The 25752-nt window shown below is 35.8% G+C and overlaps 1 protein-coding gene across 3 annotated transcripts in view; it reads left to right on the top strand.

The window, feature by feature from the left end:
* Window positions 1-25752, top strand: part of LOC149086605 (cell adhesion molecule Dscam1-like) — a 250477-nt gene that overhangs the window by 107577 nt on the left and 117148 nt on the right. The window lies entirely within an intron of this gene.

Here is a 25752-nt window from a genome sequence, read left to right as displayed (position 1 = left end):
CCTCGGCACTTACTGAAACTCTGTCTCTCGTTCAGGGTGCTTTATGGCGGACCATATAAATGAGCCAAATGGGTTTTCTCTCTTGAATCGAGTGTATTCGATGGTCTCGTATACACTCCCACATTTCTCAGAATTGTTTCCCGTAATACACTGATCGCTATTCGAAGTCCCTACACTATGAAATGAAGAAAAATAGTTATAGTCATACAGATCAATCGAAAAATTTTACTACGTATTACTTGACAAATAAAAATGTGAAAAATTAATCTTTAAATGCTCAATTCTTTTCTTTTTTTTTTTTTGCTTTTTAAGCTGACAATTTTTTCCATAGTTAATGACATATATAGAGAGCCGGAAAAATAATTTAAAAAAAAAATCTATTTCGAATTATACTACTTATACAGGGTCTTTTTAAAGGCGTGCAGAGCCTAAAAAATCGCACGTAAAATAAATGCATTGGAGTAATATTACTTTCCAAATATATAACCATCTTTTTACTTATTCAAACTACTGTGAGAAAAAATTCTGATTGTATATTTCAAGGTATAAAAAGAAGAAAAGTGCAAACAAAACATTTTAACAAATTAGTGAAATCACTGCCACTGCCGTACGTGCTCTGCAACATACAAAGCGTTGTTTTCATTAATTGGGACATAGGACAAGCTATTCAGAATATAAAATGGAAAGAGTATGATTCACTTTTTGCTCAAAGAAGATAATCCATTTTTATTTTCAAACTGACAGCCGTAATGAACGTTCTAAGAACTTACACACATATGCGAAGCTGCGCATTTAAGGGCCTACATAATAATCATGAATGACGGTGCCTCTCTCTCTCTCTCTCTCTCACACACACACACACACACACACGGTGATTTCTATTTATTGTAAACGGATGATAATGACTTGTTAGACTTTCCATTATATTTCATGTTTTTTTTTTTTCTTTTAAGATTCGATATCGCTTAATTGTTTCAGGCTTTACATCAGATAGTATGAAGGTTTCAAATTTCTTCAAAGCTAGGGACCCGGTTGTGCGCAGTTAGAAAAAAGGAGTCTAGTGTCGTTACGGTGAATGTAATAAATCCGGTGATTATGCCTAATCAACCTACCATTTTAGTAAGTTTGATAAATTTTGCGAATTTATCACACACATTCACCGATGATTATGTATTTCCCAGCTCGTATGGGTAAATATCGCTAATGAATTATTCAAATTTACCTGGTATTTTGCTCAAACTTCAGTCTGGGATTTGATGAATTCGACTGGTGATGTTGATTATGTTTGAAATTATTGATAAATTACAAGACTGATAACAATTCATACGTTTTCATCCTAATGACCATTATTTCCATTAAATTTGATTTTTTGGGCAGAATATATGTGTAGTGAACCCATCACGTCCAGGAGAAACTTACACGCGGTTGAATTAAAGTGATATTTCCACATGATTTCTTCCATATTTATCATACGTACCAACTCGATTTGGGTATCATGCATAATCACTGGTGAAGAAAAAATTTCAAAAATAATTATCAAACTTACCGAGATGATTGGTGATTGCATTAATAACCGACGATTGTGGATAATTACCAGTTTATGGCATTTACTGCAGTAGCATAGTATTATATTATATGGGAGTAAGTTTTAAAAAAAAATTATTACATGTAAAATTCTGAATGGAGTTCTTTTCTTCTCTTTTCGTGGTAAGGTGATGGATATACGTACTAGAGTACTACAGCATTAATTAATATAGGAGAATTACCAATTGGGATATGTTTCATTTTGAGTACCGGGCTCTTGTATCATTTAAATGAGTTTTTTATAACGACTTTTAATTGGAAAAACTGTAGAAATCGTGGTTTTTCAAAATGTGGTCTAAATACGAGCCACCCATAATATATTTGTAGAAATAATGGAAAAAAATCAATTAAAAACGCTGCAACCTTCTGAGTATTCATTTTCTTCTCTCTAATCATAACAGCAAATATCGCTTTCTTGATATCTTCAGTACATATTTTTGGTAGCGTTTTTTAGAAAGAACTTTGGCTTCTATCTTGGCATCTTAACAAAATAATAAATAAAAACAGAAATAAACAAATAGAATAAATAAATAAATAGTATGCATTATTGTCTAAAATTTCATCTTTATACATTCCTTTCAAAGTTTGAGGGACTCCGCATGGACTCTGGGCTATCCTTAAGCATGGGCCAACCTGGGCTTGGCCGGAGGCTTGAAGTGCTAATTGACCTCCCATAATGAGAAATTGGTATTACGATTTTCGATTTTATGTATTGAAATTCAAGGGCATGCACTTCCACCCGCCCCCCCCCCCCACCCCTGGATATCACTTTGCCCGAGGACCTGCGGTTCGGTAAAGATGGCCTTGTATGGAATCCATGAGAATGAAGTTCAATAAACAGAAATATTTACGCAGTATAAAATAATAGTAACCAAAGGGTTTTTTTTTATATGTAATAAAATGCAATTTTATATATAAAAGAACTTTCAAGTATAATGAAAAGCGCGCGTAGAAAGTATTAAAAAATTATTGCGAGAGGTGGAAAAACGGTGTAAATATAGTCTACCCATGTTTGAACCATCAGTATGTTCAACTTTTACTTCTTTTCTTTCGAATCGAGCCAACTATTGCAATGGGAAATTTATTGTATTATGAATTTACTATATCAATTACTATTATGAATTTACTTACCTGGATCCTCACGACAAAGCCTAGAACCGGTATTCGTTCGTCTATGTCGGCTCTAGGCCTTGTCGCGAGGATCCAGGTTCGAACTCCGTTGACGCATAGTGGTGGCTGGCTGAATTTTTTTTTTCTGTGGTTTTCCACAGGCGTGAGTTCAAGCCGTGGGGGGGGGGGGGGGGAAGGTTTCCATTTATATAAAAAACTTTCTCCCCAGAGAACAGGCGGCCCTAAAACACGATGCTGAAATAACAGGAAAATTCAAGCATTTATCATCTTCACTTCAACATATGCAAAACAGATGGCAACACAAGTGGTGGTCGGCTGAAGTTGGTTTTCCGTGGTTCCCAAATTCAAGGCGCAAATACGAGCCGATATCCCCGTTAAAAAGTCTCGCCACAGAGAGCAACAGTCCTACAACGATAAATCATTCAATCATAACACTTCATTCATAGTTAGAAAAACTGGTGGCAGATGGCAGCACTACACATAACAAGCATTACAGAGAAACAAAAAACTTCACGTCAGGTTTCACTACACGTACACGCACATTCCCGCATGTACAGATTCGTTGGGGTTCCGCGGGGGGGGGGTGTAGCAGTCGTAGGTAGGGCCTCCAAAAAATGGCTCGGGGATCCATGATGTTCTTAAGCCATCCACCTCTTTGGGCAATTTGCCTGTTGTGGCGTTATAGTTGTATTTGTTGTTGTATTTGTATAAGCAAGAGCAGAAAAAAAAGCTTATCTCTGACAATATAAATACGCTAAAACGACACTTTTCGGCATATATCAGTGCATTAGAGATTTCGTAGAGGAATGTGTACTAGGTGCATGTGCAGGTATGTAAGAGTAGTCTAGGTTAGTGCCAGAACTTGGAGCAGAGACGGAGACAACTGCCACGGGTAGAAAACTGTTGTAGGTGGAAAATTTTTGGAAGGAACAAAAACACCGTAATAAAATCATCGAATTTAACAGTGGTGGAGGTTACGAAATTATGTCCCTTCCCTCTCAAAAAAATCCTGGTTACGACCTTGGTCCAGATTATCGGAACTAATCTTTATAATTTCTGAACACTTCGTCAGGTATTTGAAAACACCGAAATGGCACTGCAGTGTAATCATTGACAAGAACACGACATTAAAATGATCATTACGAGGTTATTGGAGTTTCGCCGCACAAATGAACAGATTATCTATCGCAATTAAAGTTCACTTCACAAACTTTCCGATGTAGGCTTTAACTATTGTACCATTGATTACGTTCCATAAATATCATGTTACTTTTAAAACCGCATCTAAATTCAGTTTATCATAACCAAGTTCTCTAAGAATTTTCGGAAAGAATTAAAATTCTATCTTGTTAATTTGTAAAGTTATGTAAATTCTGGAAAAAATAAGCAGAACAGTAAATCTCAGGTAAGATAGAGGTGCGTTGAGAATGATAATGGAGTGAAATACAAGAATAAAAATTTCTCTCGTTTTTCAAATAAATACCATTTTTCACACGTTATACTTTTTAATATAAATTTTATAAACAACGACGGGTGGAGGTGCGTCTCTTTTCCGTGAGGTGGCGGAATATTCATAGACACTTGATATTGGAGGGGTTTCCAATTAATGCACGGAACTACGGAACTTCGGAACTACGGAACTTCGGAACTACGGACAAGGAAGACTTTATTTCAAAGCACACCCAAAACACACAACCTTCCAGGACGGAAGCCACATTCCAACTCACGCTTTCTTCTTTTGGAAGATAGATTTTCTCTTCTCGCCTTCTTTTAACAACGTATAAACAAACACAACACTAAATCTCTATAAGGCCACAGAGATTTAATAAAAGTATCCATATTGAAAAAAAAAAACGGATTCGTTACAACTTGCTATAACTTTCCTAGAAGAAATACGACGATATAATAGTAGTAAGACGTAATTGCAATAATTCTAGTCAATGATGATTTACGAAATTTTCTTCGAATATATAAAAGGAGCGAATTTTTGATTCGGTACAATAAAAAATCTGCACGTTTCACTAATTGAAGCTTTTTCGATTCGTTTGTATTGAAAATTTTAAATTCATATATTTCTCCCAATAATTTTTTAAAGATCTTTGATACATTTTGCTGCACAGGGTGGATAAGAAGTCCTGAAAACATTTTAAAAATTAATAACAAATCAGCAAACTGACATACAAAAATTGGCGGTTTTCTCTATAATACTTTTTTTACAGATGGCGGTGTAAAACAAAAAATTCGATATAGCACATAAAACGCTACACAAAAAATGTATAATGAATATGACAATTTGCGTTACATATAAAACTACTATATTTTAACATTAGTACCCTTTCACCTGCTTAGATGTAGCCCGAGCTAAAAAGGGTACTTGTATTGGAGTTTGATAACACCATAATTTCACACAACTATGGTCCAAACACCTATGCTCACTAAAACATTGATAATCGAAATGCTAACATCTAGCGAACTATTTAGTTAGTAAAGCAAAGAGCATATGGTGTAATATAGAGACGTAGTTAGGACACCCTCTCTGATACTTTCCCGCGAATCAGCTGTTAATTGGGGGGGGGGGGGTTATAATTTTTACGTTATCTTGTCAGCTGCAAAACAAGCTGTTCGGCGCTATTCATGTTCTGTATTACAGGTAATTTAGTATTTACATGTGTTTAATAAACATTTTTACTGTTGTGTGCGTATAAAAATAATTATAGGAAAAATAATAGAAAGTTGTACTTTGCTCTCAACTATGGTCCAATCGTTTTTCTGGACCACAAGCTTTTACCCGCAGCATCGCTCGCGTGGATTTGGTAATCTGAAAATTCCTCGTCGATGATTCCCCCATGTAACATTTGAACCCCTCATGACCCCTTGGGGGTTGAATTATCAGAAGTCCCATCTTAGTGGGTAGTTACATTATGAAATACAATTTCGAACTGTATTTCATATTTATGGCTTCAGCGATTTCGGCTAAATGATGATTGCTCCATGTTACCTTTGAACATCCCTTCCTAAGGGGGCTGGATTTTGGAGAATCCCTTCTCGGTGAATCTGTACACTACAATACAAAAATACTAACCAAATTTAATACGACCCCCCCCCCATGGAATGCCCTTATGATTCCCCCCCCCCCCTCTTATCGGTCGAATTTCGAAAAACCCTCTCGTAGTCATGAAACGGAACTTCTAACCAAATTCCATGATGAGCTTCAGTGGTTTTGGCTCAGCGTGATTTCTCTATGAACTCCCCACCCCCACTTTTTTTTTCGGGGGGGGGGGGGGTTCAAAAAGAAAGAATTTACGAAAAAGCCCTTCTTCATCTTCTAGCAAAGAAGATAAAGATGGATATATGATATAGTGTTGAAGCAGATTCTCTCAACTATGGTTCGCAAGTGATTTATAACATAACACGAAATATATATATAATTGGGACTTTATAATACAACTGTGGTCTAAAATTTAATTAAAAAAAAAATTCATATTTGAGCTACATAAGGAATAAAAAAAAATGTTTAGTATTAATGCTTGATCTTTCTACAGGCAATATCAGCAAAAAAAAAATCCGAATAGCTTGAATACAGAAGTTATGATGATTATTTTATAAAATTATGTTATTTTGAACCATATTTGTGTGAAATTACGGTAACGTAATTGTCATGAACATTATTTATGCACTATTTGTGTCGAGTTTTTCGTTTTACAGTAAGTACCACATGTGAGGGAAATTTGAACATTTTTGTCACAATTTATCAGAAAAAAAATCCCTCTAGGTATGGATGAGTATTTTTTAGTGCAAACCGCCACTTTTTATGGCAGTTGTTTGATTGTTATCATTTTTTAAAATGTATCCACGACTTCTCATCTACCCTGTATTACTTCAATTTCAGATTCAAACGCACAATTTTCTTCTCTTTTGACCTCTTCGCTTAAAACACACAGATTTTAAATATGTTATGAAATCTTTATAATAATAATAAATAATAATATTAATAATACCTTTATCTTCCAATGGGGCCAGACCATGCAAGTAGTCTATATAGCGATATGGCCAGAGTTGGTGTTTGGTGAAGTAGTAGACCATGCAAGTATGACACAAAAGATAATAAAACACACGAGCAATAGATTACACATCATTAGTACACAACTCACGAAATTATTATTAATTATCATTATAAAAGATGCAGAAATTTCACAACATCGTTAAAAGAAATATAACCGTTTTCCAATTCGATTTTTTGAGAGATGCAATATTTTAAAAACAAAGTTTGTCTGGTGGGAATGATGGAATATACACGATTTTAACAGAACAGCTCTTTGTAAATCAAACAACGGACATATATGTTCAAAAATGATATTGAATGCGTCGAAAGAATGATTAAAATTATATTCACCGTTGCGTGAAGTCTTTATAAAAACTCATTAGGAACCAAATGTTTTATCTCACTGAAATCCATTAGCCTTTTCTCTAAACCTTATCTGTTTTACTGTCATGAACATGCGAAGTAAACGAAGCTTGATTTTGCAGGCATGTTGGTTGGTAAAATTAAAAGTAGCATACTTTCGAGAATTTTAGCGATAAAGCACATCAATTCGATATTTCTTTAGAAAGCATTTTCATGAATAATTTTTTTTTTTTTTTTTTTTTTTGCTTCTGCTCTTTGGCAGGTAATTTTGCCGATTTTATCTATATAGGAAAAAATTTGCATGTAAGTATTGATTAATGCGAGTTAAACACCTCCCATAAGCTTTATTTTTCCTGGAAGCAAGGAGCTCAAAACTTGTAAAGCAGACATATCTTCTCGAATTGACGGTCTGGGCAATTAATCAAATTCGCAACACACACATCATACCCCCCAGCTGCTTTCGCCGTCTTTCACTTTGGATGCGCTCTAACATGTAATTAGTGGTGAGAAGCGTTCTTCGGTCTTCACCTCTTCTTTGCAGAAAAGGAACAAGTTCTCGTGACAGCAACGAATTAGCACAGAAAGAAATTGATGGAAAGAGATCAGCAGATCGGGTTGAACCTCTTGATCAAGTGAAAAGTGCACGTGAGATTTTTCACACTGCAACTTATAATATTGTTCGGATGCAAACGTCGTCTTCGCCTCTTCTAGTTTTGTTCGTTCTTCACCTCGGGGGAAAAAGATGCCAATCATTGGCCTTCATTACTCACGTTGCCGTCGGAAATGAGTCTCATGGCCATTCCTTGACGTCTTTTCTTGTTATTTTCTCTTTTCGAATATCAAGAATTTCAGAGAGAGAGAAATTTCATCTTTCATTTTTATTTCGAGTTTCTTTGATTTTTTTCCTCTTTATTCAGTTCTTCCCCCTTCAAGTTGTTAGTAATGCGATTCCTTGTCGTGTGGCCTGGATGTCTCATATGTCAAGTCATGCATCTCACCTTTTTTTATCTTTAGGTTCGTTTTTCATTCCTCCTGTTTTTCCGAGTTCCACACGTTGGGAGAAATATCTTTTTTCATGCATTTTTTTTTTCTCAAAGAAAAGAATGGTATCCTTTTATTGGATGTGATTTTTGCTGTCGTGAGTCTAGAGTTATAAGAGTCCGAATGAAAATTTATTCAGATTCTCATAAATCTGGACTTGTGACAGCAAAAATTACATCACATGAAAGAAATTTAAGAAACAAAAACAAAACGCATCAACTTAATAACGTAAAATTAATAAAAAAATAATTGGTATATGTATTTAAGTGATTTCAGAATTTTGTTTTTCTTACAAAGCATTTTTCATGTAAGTGAAATAAAAAATTTCTACATTTTTATCGTTTAAAAAAAAATGCAGTTTAGAAAACTAAACTAATTTGCGTTCAGGGAGTTCACAAAATATCACAGCAATAATCATTCTGTCCGTTTTCTAGCACAAGAAAATAATATTTACCATTAAATAAGAATGAATTCCTGTGTGCTGGTGAATATATTGACGATCACTGCTTATAATTTTTGTGAACATACACCTGAATGCAAATAAATGTATCTAAAGTAAGCGAGGTCAATATGGCTCTACAGCGATTTCTACTGAGGCCTGTTTGATGAATTCTGAAAAACAAATAATGCTAAATAATGCTTTGAAGCGTTATTAAGAGAAAAAAATAATGATTCGTCGTATATCTCAGAGGAAAATATGAAAAAAATAGGGGTTTTTTTTTTTTCAAAGTGTCTATCATGTGGAGGGATGAAGTTGTTCCGCATTGCAAGGCACTGAGAACTAGTGGCACATTTACAATACTAATAATATTTTCGCATATTTCTCGAGGATTTCTCGCATTAAGTTTGCACCAGTCCGTATTACATCATTTATGTCTTTCTTCCGACTCAGAAACGGATGATTCAGATGAGCTTTCTGAGCTTGATAAAACCTCTTTGCTGTCACTAATTTTTTACTTTGTTTCAATATTGTCGCAAATGAAAATGAATGTGATGAAGCAGTCGATTGATAATAGGCAACTGAATAACCGTTTTTGAGATAGTTTCTTATCAGGAAAGAAATACTTTTAGCTAACAACAAAAGAAAGAAAAAAAAAAGAATTCTTTTTTTTAAAAGGAAAAACTTTTACTGTGGAAGAGGATTAGAGGGGAAAGGAAAACCTTTATCTCTTTCACTTGCTTGTTGTGACGTTAAGTTTCTTTCAAACATGCTAGTAAATAAAACGCTAATAAAGCTGAATAATTTCTTAAAAATTACGTTGTACACCCCCCCCCCCCCCGTGAACTTTCGAATCTCTGCTCATGACTATATGAAAGATTACAAGAAAAATAAATCTGAGAGATCAAAGGATCCACCTATGGACCCTTTGTCACCGATGTTCAAATTATGTATTTTTTCAGAGAGTTATTTCTCAATCACAAACGAAAAACTCCTTCTTTACGGTCACTCCTCTTTTACGGACAAATTGTTTTGTTCCGCTGAGTGTCTGCAAGAGAGGGGATTCACACTGTATTTCATTCATAAGTGGATGCAGACGCTTCGAACGAGGGAGGGGCGAGTTTGCCCCTTCACTCTCCCGCATATGATAATACAGATTTAATTTTGGGGAAACGGAGGGCGGTAAGGGCAGAGGTGTAGGCAGGGGGGTGGGGTGCAACCCCCCTGCAAAAATTAAGAAAAATAAATTATACAGTGTAACTCCTCTAAGACGGCCAAAAAGTGGCCGTGTGTGAGGGTAACGGGATAAGAAAGTGACCACACGGACAGGTTGGTCGCTGATCGCATACAGAGGTGGCCGTGAAATAGGGGTTATTTTTGTGTTATGTCTACGGAGTCTAGTGTCCGTTCCGAGAAAAACTGACCGCAAAGGTAAGTTGGCCGGAGAATAGGGTTGGGCGCCTTTGGAAGTTTGACTGGATTTCTGTAAAAAAAATTAAAATATCAAAAGAAAATACTCTTTATATGTTATATTTACCAATTTCTGTTAATATAAATGCTTTTTGAAGGGTAGTAATTCAAAATTTCTCAGGAAGAAAATTCTTGTGATTCTGCCCGAAGACTTATGCCTCTCCCGAAGGTTGATCCTACGTACGCCACTGGGTAGAGGCGACCAGTCCCCTCTGTTCCCGTCCATGATTTTATTGCTGTGCTATTTAATTTTGGATTACAACACATAATTATTGAAAGGTTACATAAAATTTCTATGATGAACACAACGTTTAATAAAAATTGTCGACATTGATAAATCGGCAGAATGAATATGCTAGTCTATCTAGGCCTTTTACGAGAAAATCTGTTTCCCTTTGTTGACGGGAATTATCTCTGATATCCAAGAATGCTTCTATTTCACTACTGAGTTCCTAATACCTCCCCAACCCAAGTAGTCTTCGTGATAATCCTCGAAGGAAACCGATGTCAAACAACACGCAATTGTTCATTGGTGTTCTTCTATGTATGAGTATTTGTGTTATCAATGTGTAGGAAGGTACATGTGTCCCACAACTCTTCTTTTCCCATGTCTTTCTATTTTAAAGATCTTCAAGTGAGGGGCAGTCTGAAAGATTAAAAATGGAGAAAGAAAAGGGGCGTAGTGTGTCCGGTGCGATACAAAAGATATGGGGGGGGGGGGGAAGGAACTGGTTTTCTCCGAAGCAGATGTGTGTTCATGGTACTTCGAAACCATTTTTGGTGAACGCATATGTGAGTTGCTGCCCCTTTTGGTACACTAGTGTTTTGAAGCACATGTGCGTCGGGGCCCCCCAGCTGGTTAAGTGCAAGAAAGAACTGATCGGGAGAGAAAAGAGCTGTGGGGGAGTCAATTCTAGTTGAGGGCACAGAGGAAAAGGAAAAAGAAGATTCGTTAGCGAGTGCTTGTGGTGAGGAGTGTCAGAGAGTTTTTTATATATGTTAGCTGTGTGCATGTGTGATCCAAAGAGAAGAGTGAGAATGTCGTTGTTTTTGTACTCAGCCTTTTAAATGAATGGTTAAATGTTGTTAGTGTTTGAAAACATGACTGGGGGATACGCTATTATATAGATCAGTGAGATGTTCATAGTTCATCAACGAAGGAATTCATAGTGTCTTCCTCTCGGTCATATTCCCAACATGTGAAGGAAATGAAGTTGGTTGATGGCCAATGAAGTCCTCTCAACGGATATTTTCATGTGATTATCGATTTAAAAACGTTATTCAATTAAGCCAACTTCTAATTGAAAATTAAATACGAGAAGAAATGTAATATCGTCAGGGCAGGCGCAGTGTGAGGGGCGAAATGTCAGGTACGAAATTTCCGGGGGCGAAATGTCAGAGGCAAAATTTCCGAATCCAACGTTACTTATCTACTGAATTATGTAATTTTATTGAATGAAGAACTCGCACTAAGGACGAAAATTGAAAGGATTTTTTTCCCCTCCCCAAAAAAATTTCCCATTGTGAGAACATTTTTTTTCGCAAACACTAACTGATTCAATTTTTACTAATTTTTCAAGTACTTACAGACTTATCGGTGGCACACTCTATTATAAATCGTAGTGATTGAGAAAATACATTCAGTTACGCTTCTTGTTCCAATTCGATAAGATTCCTATTGCAATGGCTCAATGAGATCTTACCTTACCTATTGTATTCGCTGAGAAATATCAGAAAATATAATCAGACTGACGAGGAACCGGTTCGCGAGAATGATTTATCATCATGGCAATTTTGAAGAATTATGTGGACGAGACGCAGTTCATTAAGAAAATTTCTTCCCTGGTGACTCATCGATGCCATGAAACGTTACAGTGTACTACGAAAGATATTTCATGCACTACAGAATAATTTATGAGAATCGATTTTTTTTTTGTCTCCTCGATGTCACAATATTTTGGCATCAGCGCATCTGAACATCATTGTTTTTAAAATATTTCAGGAAAGAATTAATAAATTTACCAAATTGTAACTAGAAGGTTTCGATCTAGTGAAAGTTGTAAAAAAAGAAGAATGCAGTTCGCACCTACATTCATGTCGTGAACAAGGATTTATTTTTACCACAAAAACAACAATTAGTTGAAAATCTTGCCCATATTAGTCTCTGTTATACTATATTTTAGGTTACATTTCAATCTGTGACAATGGAAAGAAGGCCTCTTACCTAGTATGATCTTCATCACAAAAAGGGAGTGTTCATTCTCAGAGGCTATCTTTCCGTAGTCACACTATACCGTACCTGTATACAGCTGTCCCCTTTCTGGTAGAATAATTTCACAAGCATCAGTTACGAGAAATGTGATAAATCCGGCTATTATACATAATAACCGTTTATCATGCATAATCACTGGTTATTTTGGTAAGTTTCACAAATTTAGCGAAATTTATCACTTTCACCTGCGATTATGCATAATACCCAAGCGTCGTTTGCATAAACATGATAAATCGTACTTAATCAGTCACATTTGCTGGTTATTATGCACAATTGACATTTCGTATCGACAAATATATTAAATTGGTTCCATTGCTGTGATAAGATTTGTTATTTAGATGAGCGTACTTGTGAACCAGAATCTGAAACGAATATAATGAACTCCAATTTAACGAATTTTTCCTAAAACCCCTGAATAACTCTCATAATTAACTCCTATTTGTCGAATTCTGAAATCATGTGTCCATAAAACGAACTCCTTTTGACAAATTTTACGATGATTCTGAGATATAATTCACTCATATTTGACAACTTTTACTTTTGTACCCCCGATATAACGAACTTTAATTCAAGGAATTCTTGACAACAATTTTTACAAGTTTTTGTGCATATGCAATCGGACTCTAATGTAATAATCTAATACATGTAATAATCTAATAAAATGTAAATGAGAGGATGTATAAGTGAGTCACTACTGTCTGTTTTTTATAAATAATACTATTTCATCTCTGCATATACAAGGTTGACGTTCCCTATAATGACCATGCGTCGATAGTTCCATTATAGCAACCGGTCCGATAAATTTAATTTTTTCCCAACTCATCTCGCGCTATTTTTCATCCAATATGACGTCCAAAAAAAGACCATTCAATTCCACTACAACGTCCGAATTCAATTCTGCTCTGCCTTTCCTTTTGCAAAATATGTGTACAAAATTCAGTGTTTCTCGTTCACTATAATTATGTTTGCCCCTGACCTTTGACATTGAAAAGTTCCGTACATAAGACCATGCATGTGCGCTGTAATTAATTATTTAAATTTCATTATTATTTCTAACCTGTTGCATTTTCACTGCAACTGCTAACATTAACAAAATAAATAATATACAACTTTTATTTAGACCAAATACGAATTCTCTTAAAAAATTAATACTTATATGGAACCTTCGATATAGTGACCTCCCACTACAAAGCTCGTTTTTCTTGGAATGACGGAGTCGTTATAACGAACGTCAACTTTGTATGCCTGTTATGGTAGAACACATTCTGGAGGCGAAATTTTTAAACTGATTTGGGTTCTGTTGCCCGAGCAAATTCGAATCTGACAGTTTCACCCCAAAAAATACTTGAGTGTAGAGAAGAATTAGCAAGTTTAAATTAGAATGATAATAGCTTTACTTTAGAAAAACTTCGTTATTCTGGATTTATTTTTTGTGTCCAGAATCAAATTTAGCATTTATTCTTTAAAATTAAAATTCTCACTTTATCTTTGTGGGAGAGAGATTCCTTTTTTTTTCAACCTTCATCACTAAATCCGTTTGGATTTCTTTCTTTTTCGTGTTTAGTTCATGGCTCTTGAATTTTGTTTCTCCTAAAAATAGCCATTAGAGATTAATAAAAAGTGATGTTTCTCAGGGGCTCCTCCGCAAAATTTGTCTGCTTCTCTTCTGACAACGGAAGGGAAACATTCAAAAGGTCAAAGTTGTGTTTTCGACAAACGAAGTCTCCCGTCTTACACGCAACATTTCGTACTTCCGAAAACTCATGAGGGTCATTTCCTTCTACTTATCCTTTTAAAAGGTATGCCCGTATATATTCTCTCTTATTTCCTTTGTTCAAGTTTCTGAGAATCGGGTTCATTAAATTATTTCGCCAGGCAGAGCCGATACAAAGACTGCTGATGATATTCGCGGAAGAAAAGACTCGCCCGAAACCACTCGACCTGGCAGTACCTACAGACTACTTCTACTATTGCCTCCATTGAGGAAGTTTAGCCTGGGAATAATTCTAAATGGTAATGCTGGAAGGGTATTTCGCTTCTTTTGATACGGTAGTTTATACGGTCACGTCAAAAGCAACTGGCGGGATAATGCCTCTCGAAATCAACTGTGTTCTAAAAGAAGGACTTTTGGTTATCCGAAGTTTCTTTCGACAGATTATCGATATTGACAAGTTTCAATTTTAAGAATATGAAGTGCGAACAGTTGATAATTTTATCAACGAAATGCTGCAGCTGAATCGAAAGTTTCTGAAGTTTCTGTAATATCTCAAACACGGCACGTTTGCACAGACATTGATGCAAATCGTCACACACCAGACATAGTACTGGGAATAGTATAAGACATAATACAGAGTAGTACTCAAAATAATTGTCCTGATTGCAAATGATAATTTTATTGTAAACATTTGTTTGAAAGAAACTGAACAGAAATTTATAAAGTTGTAAAACTTCGTTAAGTGTTCTGATTACGTTTGAAAGCATTATAATACTGCATGTTGTTATTTGCCGATCGTAGCGCATCCTTAACCCTCTAACTGGCATTGAAGAGATATTTCGCCTTCTTGAAAGTATTTTAGCAATGACATGCCCAGATATTTTGTAAAGCTGATTTCTCAATGGAACACAATTTCCATGAGAAATTAAACATCAATTTCTTATCCCCCTTACTTTGCACTTGCTGCAAATCGGGAGAAACCCATCGTCACAAAGAAAGATACGGAATTTTACCGGCGTTTGGTGAGTTCTGCTACGAAGGTTAAAGGGCACATCTCTAGTTTTTTTCATTATTGTAACATAAGTGGCGTGCACACATGATTATTTTATAGCATGTCTCCTCTTAAAAGCAAGTCAGAATGAGTAATGCCAGGAAATCTGATTGCCGACTTGCAGAATAATTTGACATCTAGTAAACAACCACCGATCTGAAAGTTAGATAGATTTGGATTAAAACTCCAAATCTCTGTCGTTTTTGCATAAACAGTACAATGCAATACAATATTGAACAGTCACATAATTTCATTGGCCCAGCTAGATAGATAAACATGTGGTGACTAGATGGTACGTGAACTGCGTATTTTTCTTGATTAAAAAAAAATTAAGCAAGTCCTTTGCTTCAGTGTCTTTACTCAGCAAATCATGCTACTGTGGCTACTGTGCGTGTTTTGATGAAAAGAAATTCCTGCCTGTGCGGTATATAAAGGTTAGTGTTCTTACCTGGATTGCAAGTCGTCCTGTGTTCGATTCTTGTACAGACAACAAATGTTTCTTTCCCAAGCTCATCCCGGCATAGTATTCAGAAAGACTCCCTTTATTTGATGTGTTGTGTGGTCCAAGGTCAAACATTCATCTCTAAAAACCGGTGTTTAACCCTTTGACTACTGATGGTACTTGAAAGTACAACTTTCTTTTTTGTGCCTGTAATATTTCATGTGATGAATGGCGTTGTATGGTAATAGTATTTTGCAGTATAAGGACTGTGTAACTAGTTTACGATTACCAGATGACTGTTTAAGTACGGGGCAACTAGTTTTTTAAATAAGTTAATTAATAAAATACAATTATATAGTAAGCCACTGTGAGCTCGGGGGGGGGGGGTCGTTCTGGACTCTCATCTAGAGGATTCAGGTTCGATTACCGTTGACACACAGTGGCGGTAGGTTGAAGATGGCTTTCTGCAATTAATAGGAGCTGGTCTCTCATTTAAAAAAGTCTTGGGAACTTGGGAACCTTTATTGGTGGTATCGGGGTGCCAACTGCAATTCAACACAGTGCATAACCCTTGGGTCATGACTCTGCCCATAAGAGGTTGGTAAGAATTGATTTGAAATACCTTAGAATTTCTGGTATCCCGATTTGAGTTATGTATTTAGGTTATCCCTTGAAGTCTTATTTCTACAGATGAGTAGAGAGACTCGTATCAAAAAGGCAATTATATCTTGAGAATTAGATGATAGTGCAGTGGTTCTACCTCATTTAAAAAAGTCTACCCCGCAGAAAGCGGGTGAGACCTACAACACGATACTTACACAGTATGGAAATCCAATCATTAACGATCTTTACTTGAAAATATGGAAAACAGAAAGCAGAACCAGCAAGAACATGTAACAAACACAATTCTGACCATATAAATACGTTAGGATTCCGCATACACTCGGAACACACATTTCGGCATGTATCAATTCGTCAGAAATTCCTTAGAGGAATGTGTACCAGATGCATGAACGATTCAGTAGTGGTAGTTAGATGGTTCACCCCTGTAAAAGTGTTTACAGCATTACACAAACGTGTAATGGAGTAAAACATTACTTTCACAAAATGTTCCCTAACAAATGCATAACACCAAATATGGCTTTCATTTGTGGTAAAATAAATAAATACTCATTTGTATGCATTATTTAACATATCTCAATTGGTACTTTTTGTTTTCACTGTAAGCGTATAGGGCTCACGATACTTTGAAGTACCAGGTTAACTAATACGTTGCGTACTAAATATATTTTTTTTCATTTTTTATTTTATTTTAGGCTTTAATTAGAACTAGAATGTCTTGAATTCTTTAAAACTGGCTTAAAAAATATTCCAAAAAATGTGGATCGTAATTATTTCAATTTTCATAATATGGTAGATAAAGGGGTAAGGAAAAGTAATTTTCCATAAGTTCACTTATCCATTGTCATCCTCTATTATTCTTTTTAGTTTTTACATAGTTTAGTTTTTTTTACTTTTCATAGATTTTAATTCTTGATAAAAATCTGGCATAGCTATTATTAATTTATTCACGTTCAAAAAGGTAATAAATATTTTAAAAAAAGTGGGTAATTTCTGGAACTTTCTTTAAAAGCCTTCGAAATCGTAAAACATAAAACGAAATGAATAATTAATTTGTTTTTAAACTTTAATTGCAAACAAGTAAAACGCTATTTTATGTTTAAATTCTTAATATCGTAAAATCTCACTAATATTCGTAAAATATCTCACGGCTTCGCTTTAAGCGACCTAATTAATTTACTACCGCCATGCAACTTCGCTGAACGAATGATATGTTTATTTATAAACTCGAGTGTAATGTAATATAGTGCGCGTCGGCAAATAATGTTACGAACGTACACGTACGTGCCGTCACATGAAAGAGAATATTAATATCGAGCCATTGCATCGTGAGTAACGTTCGTATTTTCCATTACGAAACGCAGGTGCGGTTTCTATAATTACAGCGTCGATGTTAAGAGCGCCGCCTTTCTCTCTCTCTCCCTCTGCATGTCTTCCTAAAACCCAAGACACCTATTAACAAAGACAAATGTCAGTGAAGTAATTAAATCTCCGGACGTGCCTCCACTACACATAACATTGTTAGGAACTACGTACATCGAAGTCATTGGAGGAAAACCATTTGAGCTACTGCTCGGCTGACCTCGTAATTCACCATGGCTTGCACATTAAAGTTCATGAATCACGTCCCTTCACAATCACTTTCGATACCAAGGTATGTTTATGTTTGCGGAAAATAGAAACGCGGTCAAAAGAGAGACGAATTTCTCTGATTATCAGGTTCAAAGTCGCCTTTATCGGTTTATAGGTGGTGCAATCATTCGTGGTATTTTAATACACTATTTGAAGAGATGCAGCAACACGATCATGTCAAATGTCTCACTTCCCCGTTATGTCTGGGATAATATGGGAGACATAAGCATTTAAATTTGGGACTATAGAAGAAATTTGGAGTTATCAAGATAAAAGCAATATGTTTGGATGATATAATGAATGTTTCTTTAGAGGCGAAAAATTAATATCGAATTATGATGATGTGTTTGTTAGTCCGCAATTATTAGGAAAGCAGAACTGGACAAATCTGCAAAAATTTGCGTGCCTGACTGGGCATTTAATTTCAAATAATACGTGCCTGAATCAATATTTTACATGCTTGAAAATATTATCACTTGATTTACTAGCTTAAGGAAATGTTTAAAAACAAATCAATTTTATTTGCGTAAAAAATATCGAAATACTTTTTTTTTCCAATCCAAATTTTGAAAGAGATACAAAAATTTTAATTCAATGTGTGGTCAACAACTGAAATTCTAAAATTAATCAAACCACTAATTGTGATTTTTTTTTCTTGCTGTTGGCGTCGAAAAGAAGTCACCAAGTGTTACAGTTCACTTCTCTTCGATTTAGCCGAATTACGGTACGGGAACCGAACTTGGGCAGGCACGAGTCTGGGATAGGGTGGCCAAATCATGTGACTGAAATACCAGGACGAATTCTGATAAAAAAAAAACTGGGATATCAGTATTAACTCAAATTCACTGGTGTAATTCGGGACATCTTAAAAAAAAACATTTTCAGTGTCGAATTGTGAAAAAATGAATAAAATTCCCTATTGGTACTAAAAGCCTAGTACCGAAGTACACGGTTTAGTTCAATGTACTTCCACTTTTTCCCTCATTGCAGAAAGGTGAAATTAAGTGAAAATTTTTATAAACCGGCATAAACGGAAGAAATAATTTGCGAAGCGGTGAAAAAAATATATGTTAGGAGGAAAATTTCCTAACTTTCGGACTTATGATATTTCATATCACTAAACCCATGTACTTTGTTTTAAGTACGAGAAACCACCGTTAATCTAGAACTCCTTCTGTCTGTCACCTATTCAAAAAAAAAAAAAACTGTTATAATTCTTTAAAATAGAATGGTTTCTGGGTTTAAAAAACCGAAGGGCGGAATGCAAATGAACTCTATATACATATACCACCCAGACCAGACCAGAATTGAACGTTTCCGTCGCTGCCCAGCCTTTGCAGGCTGTCTGGCGACTTACAGATCACCAGGGGTGGTATGAGAAGGAAAAAGACAAGTTTGTGCATGTGTGTAAGGTATGAGTTACTTACCCCGACCCGGCGAATGCGATTCGCCATACGGGGGTTCCCCGAAGGGAGCATTTATTTTCTCAATCAAAAAAAAAAAAAAAAAAAAAAAAAAAAAATTACATGTTAAAAATATATACATTCTATATCACCGGAGCACCATTGGTCCGAGGTTAACAATTCACCTTACAAAACTCGGGCAACACCATTAACAATCCGCGAGCAGGAATTTGGTGCTCCCGATTACCACTTTTCAATCTACATGTTAAAATAATATACATTCTATATCACCGGAGCACCATTGGTCCGAGGTTAACAATTCACCTTACAAAAGTCGGGCAACACCATTAACAACCCGCGAGCAGGAATTTGGTGCTCCCGATTACCACTTTTCAATCTATTTGTTTCTCTCGGGAACATTTCACTCTGTTCCTAAGTACCTTTGCACTGCCAAGTCCATTATACCAGAAAGAAGGGCTCTTGTTTTTTGGTTTTTAATCAACGCCGTAATTGGAATGTTAGTGCTTGTGAAGTTTATCTTCTTTCTCTCGCTTTCCCAATATTTGCATTGATATATAAGATGTTGGGTGGTGCCACTATCTTTGTTGCAGAAAATGCACATCGGGGACTTTCCATGAAACCTAGCTTGAGCAATTCCTGTGGCACCATGTTGCGTGAGTAATTGATTTATATAAAAATCTCCTTGAATTCTTGTGGTGCTAATCTTAGGGAAGATAGCATATGTGACCCTTCCTTTGTTGCTATCATCCCAATATTCTTGCCACTCTTTGAGGATGTCTTTCTTGATAACTTGTCGAATATATGATTTTGTATATTTGTTGTTGATGTCTACTTCATCCTTTTGCGTGGCTTGTTTTGCTTTTGTATCAGTATAGTCATTTTTAATGTTTTCGTGGTGTGCTTTAACCCAATGTAGTTTTGTATTAAATTTTTTAAAGATCTTCTGCATTATGAGCACTCTGTTGTTTTTGTAATTTGGATTACCGATTGCACATAAAGTTGATTTTGAATCTGTATATATGTGGGCCTCATATATTTTATTTCCAAGGATATGTTTTGCCACATTATATATTGCCAATAATTCTGCCAAAAAGACGGTACTATTGTCTGACAATCTGTACATTTTTTCCAATGTTCTTTTGTTTTCATGATAGTACGTGTACGCACAGCCCACTCTGCTTAACATTTTAGAGCCATCTGTATAAAAAGAAAGTGTGTGTGTAAGGTATGTAGTGTATGTGTGTGTGTAGAGAATGAATGAGCCAGGAGAGTATTGTTTACAAATCTTCGCGAAATGAATGCTCATCGAGATAAAACACAACACAATCGAAGAACAAGGGGGAAATGTCTTAGGGGAAGTAGCTGATGATATGCTACCCAAAAACTCCAACATTATAAATATTTACATAATCGAGAGACACTAACCGTCATCAGTCATATAACCATAATCAAGAACGTCAAAGAAAAAGTTATAATGAAGACATGACACATATCATCTCTGTATTGTAATAACATCAGTTTCAACACGACACTCTATACACATATATATGTGCCAAAAAAAAAGTATTTGGTGATAAACATAACAACATACTAACCGGCATTTTGGCGCATGAATCTTACTCTGGTATGCAGAATAAAATAAATAATATATGGTATTTTAACATATTTGAATCGTTTTTATGCTGCATACCGGTTTAAAACCATCAAATAACTTTACTCAAAAAATTATGGCAGATAGTTTAATTTTTCTTTGATAGATGGCATACAAGGCACATTTTTTGTGATGCATATTTTTTTCCCCAATATTTTTTGTGTAGAAGAGAAAAGTGGCACAAATATTTTCAACAACGTAGAATCAATCGCAGAATTCCTAACTTTGAAAGTATAGTATGTGTTGGAAATGGTTAGACAGCAAAAGTTATCTACATTACAAAATTTACATTTCTAGGTCTGCCATGATATTGGAATGAAATCGTAGTACACAGGCATGGAATCCATCGTATCTGAAGTCAGTATTTCAATATGGTGGGGGGGGGGGGGGGGGGAATTAAAAAAAAAATGTCTAAAGACATTAGTGAATTTTTTTTTATAACAAGGGTGTTCAACATTTACGTAAGCGACGGCCACTTCATTGATTTGAAACATGTCACGGCCACTCAATTAAGTAATTTGTAAATGTTGTGTCGCGGGGTCACTCATATGAACTGGGAATGCACCAAAGCTCACTTAAGCGCTCACGAACTGTGTTGTGGGCCACTCAAGTGCTCTGAAACTGTGTGGTGACCACTTACGCAATTTGTGAATTTTTCGCGGGTCGCTCAAGTGCTGTGTAAATGTGCTGTGGGCCGTTTGAGTGATTTGTGAGTATGCCGCAGGTCACAAGAGATCTAGATTTGTACCGTGGGTAACTTGGTTCATACGAGGATGTGGCATGTCACATAAGTGCTCTAGAGCTGTGCCGCAGGTCACTCAAGTAATTTGTAAATGTGCCGCTGGCCGCTTGGTAAATCGGTAAAAGCGCCCGAAGTTCCTTAAATGATTTAGGAATATGCCACTTTGTTTATTTTCACATACAAAACTGGGTTTAAGGTCGCAGGCCTCATAAAATGACTTCGCGGGACTTCGGTTGAGCATGTATATTTTATAATGAAATATACCTTAAGTTTTAAAAGAACTCTCGATATTACAGCATATTTACTTTGCAATGATGTGTGCTCTAATGGGTCGCATTGGAATTCAGGTTTACACAACAAAAACCTTTTTTCAAATACTAACTTTAAAAAAAAAACAAATTATCTTTCTACTTCTAGCACACACACACATTAGCCAAATTAGGAGGAGGGAAAAGAAAGATATCGCGTGTTTCTTTTGTTAGTTTCTTCAGGAAAAGGAGAACACGTTTTAAATGTCTGACAGAAAACCAAACTCTCAGACACGAAAAGAGATCTTCAAGAATAGAAAGAAGGCGGATGGATCTTCCCTTGAGGCTAAAATTTCTTTCAAGAAAAACAGAAAGATACAGAGGAAAGGGGAAAAGCTTCCGGAACTGTCCTGTTAACGTGCTCTGAATGTATCAGCGACAAACAAAGTCTAATTCGTTCAACAAACAACCTCAAGCTTCCGACTCCCCCCATAATAAGTGAAAATTTTTCATCTGAAGGGAACACAGTCCGTGCTGCGTGCAGAGTCTTTCTTGTCCTCCTAATTAAATTTCTTAGAATTACCACGACGAAATTCTGTTTCCGAAGAGAAACGCTGAAAATTCTGCGAGGGGATCGCAATCTCGTCACCTTTTCTTAATTATTTCTTTTTCTTTATCTTTTTTCGAAAACAGCGACTGGCAAACACGACATTAGACCCATTTTATGGTCCCACGCGTATTTCTAAAGCTATGTCAACTAATTATGAATGAACGTACAGATCAGTGGTTCTCAACCTGGGAACATATAACCCCCTTGATCTCCTGGGATATTCTAAGGGAGCCACCGGTGAAAATCAGATGAAAGAGGGAGCCACAAAAAGTTATGAAGGAATCATTGATAAATTATGAATTGCAGTATTTATCTTATGTCTGTGGAAGAAATAAAGCTGTTTAGTGTTAAACATATTGACGAGAAAATGTGACTACTTTCACAAGCCAAAAAAGCTATCCATGGAACCAGGTTCATTTCAACCCATCGGCCCGCACGGGCATCACTCAGAGCCTCATATCCAAAGGAGGCCTACATGATGAGATATGGTACTATGATTTCCAAATGTAAGTAATTATGTAAATATGTTAGCTGTTACTTCCAGCTAAGTATGGGGACCCCAAGTATCACTTTGCCATTGGTCCCATGATGTGTAAACGATCACGTTTATCATTTCCACAAAAAGAAAGCTCACTGAATTCTATCCCGGGGTGATATGTCGGGAGGGTCTATTTATGATGTAGGCCCTTTGGATCCTTTCTTGTAGTTTGCACAAACTTACTTTTCCCCCCATATAATTAGAGAGAGAGGAGATATGATCGAAGTGTTCAAAATTTTCAATGGGATGGATAGGATGGACCATGAACTTTTAGTACACCGCCAATCGACTGCTTTTACAAGGGGACACCAGTATCGATTGGTGAGGGACAATGCGAGGCTATGGTGTCGCAGGGAATTTTTCTCTAATAGGGTTGTTAATAAATGGAATAACTTACCCCCGGAGGTAGTAAATTGTAACACAATTGACACGTTTAAAAAGAAATACGATAAACATGTTGGGGTAGATCGAGAAGCTATCCATACTTAGAATAAGACAATCATAAATATTCTTTATGGGCATTGTATAATATTTTATCATGTGTATATATTGTTTACAATTTTTATTAATTGCATTTTTAATTGGGTTCCTATATTTTGGAAATATATGACATCCATATTTTTATGGGCATCTTTTTCTCAGCCACCTCGTTAGGCATTTTACCTGTTGTGGCGTTGTATTTGTATTTGTATATGTACAATTTGGCTCTCGGGAGGGATGATCACCCACCTTCTCAGGATCCGTGCCTGGCCTAGGGCTCCAAAGATCTATCTTACTTATAAAATTTTTGTTTTGATTGAATTCAGTTCGATGAAGAAATTTCGCTATTGGATGAGGGGAGGGGGCTAGATAAGACAGGGGGTAATCCATGAGGGAAAAATGTCCAAAGGTAGCCACGGGCAGAAAAACGTTGGTAAACATTGGTATATACATGACCCTATCATTATTATTTCTACATTATCAATATTTTGATCGGAAATCATTTCCGCACGTCCATGGAAATATCAAACGGTGTGGAAAATTTTTGAGACAATAACAATTTAAGAGAAATTAATTTTAAATATTTCTGATAGAGATCTGTGTGTAAAAAATTTTCGATGAAAGATCCAAGCTTTCATTTGATATTATTGAAGGGTAAACAGATACCGCTCATAGTTTCAACGGGTCAGATTGAACCGAAACAAAGTGAAAAGTTTCTAATTTTGATAGAATAGAGGAAAATATCTAATATGTGCCTTTCGGCAATTTTCAATATGCGTTCTTACGGAGTAGCGGACATTAATTGAAATGGCATTTCTAGAGGCTTGCTCGTCGTGCATAAAGGAAAAGGAACTTCAACAAACATGAGTGGCCAATGGGTTGTACTTTGGATACGAAATGCAATCAACCGTTTCTCTAGAGATTATGTTCTCGGAGAATATCATTTTGTTCGAGTTTCGGATCGGTTTCATATTTGTTCTACGATTCATAAACTTTCCGCAACAGAAATTCATAAAGTTATAATTCGTTCTCATCGTCAAGTTGGAGTGATAGCGACTAAGAATATAAGACTGGTCTGAACGCAATTTTCTGTTTAATGTATTCGGTTTTGGGAGTGGAGAGCCTTCCATATGAAGAATGTAACCTGCATTCGTCGGTTCCTTTTTTTTTCAACTTGCACCGTACATTTCATCAGAGTCTTGGACTCCCCCCCCCCTAATTTTATTTATTTCACACAAAAAAATGAAATGAGAGTTGTGTGTGTATGTTTTTTTAACTGTTTTAAACAGTGATATTTACCAGTCGTTATTTCCTCATCCGAACATCTGTGGTGGAACCAAACGCCATACGATCCATTTAATATCATCGTTCAAATATATTTTTGTGACTAACTATCAGTAAAACCGCTACTACTTAACAGTACATGCACCTCGTAAACATTCTTATGTGGAATTTCTAACGAATTGCGCAAATGCATATGCCGGAATGTTTGTGATTTTGTAACGTATTTATATTATCAGAATTATGCATGTTTTTTGTGCTCTACTGGTCTGTCCTAATATTTTGAAATGAAAATGGCAAGTGCAGAATTTTCTGGTTGTGTAAGTTACGTATATCGTGTATGTTATATCATGTTCAATATCACGAACATGCAGACAAATTATTCGTTATCATTTTTTGTGTCTGTAAAACATCTTTAAACTATCAAGAAAAGAGTTAGTTTGCTTTCTGAAACATTAGATATGAAAAGGTAAAACCAACATAATGTTTTAATGTAACCATCAACCAAACTACACTTATACACTTATGAACGGACAGTGAAATATGTAAGTGACTTTATATAATTAGTGACTATAATTTGGTGACATGATTATTCATATGAGGGTTTTGAAGTCAAATCATGTGTGATGTAACTCAATTAATCCTCGTTTTGAGGAAAAGAAGGTTTTGCTGAAATTTTACTAAATTTTTTTTCATAGGTGCCCATAGTAAATTTTTGTAATTTCACAGTCTGCTGGCGAACTACTAAAGCTGACGTAGTTCTGCTTTTCTTTCTACAGTTTAGCCCTTCTAGATTGCATTTCTGGAATAAAGTCAGAATTATTGAAAGTGCGACTCGCACCACCTTGACTTTTACTCCCTCATATTTGGTGTCAAAATTTAATCTATTCAGTTGACTTATTATTATTATTATTTCAATTCAGTACAGTATGCATAATATACGTATAAGCCATCCTTATTTTTTTAAAAACCCATA

Source organism: Pholcus phalangioides, unplaced genomic scaffold (assembly GCF_987345545.1).
Source record: "Pholcus phalangioides strain wild (caught in Gottingen) unplaced genomic scaffold, Ppha-v1.0 ptg000004l_1, whole genome shotgun sequence".
NCBI lineage: Eukaryota > Metazoa > Arthropoda > Arachnida > Araneae > Pholcidae > Pholcus > Pholcus phalangioides.
This window is presented reverse-complemented; position numbering and strand designations above follow the sequence as displayed.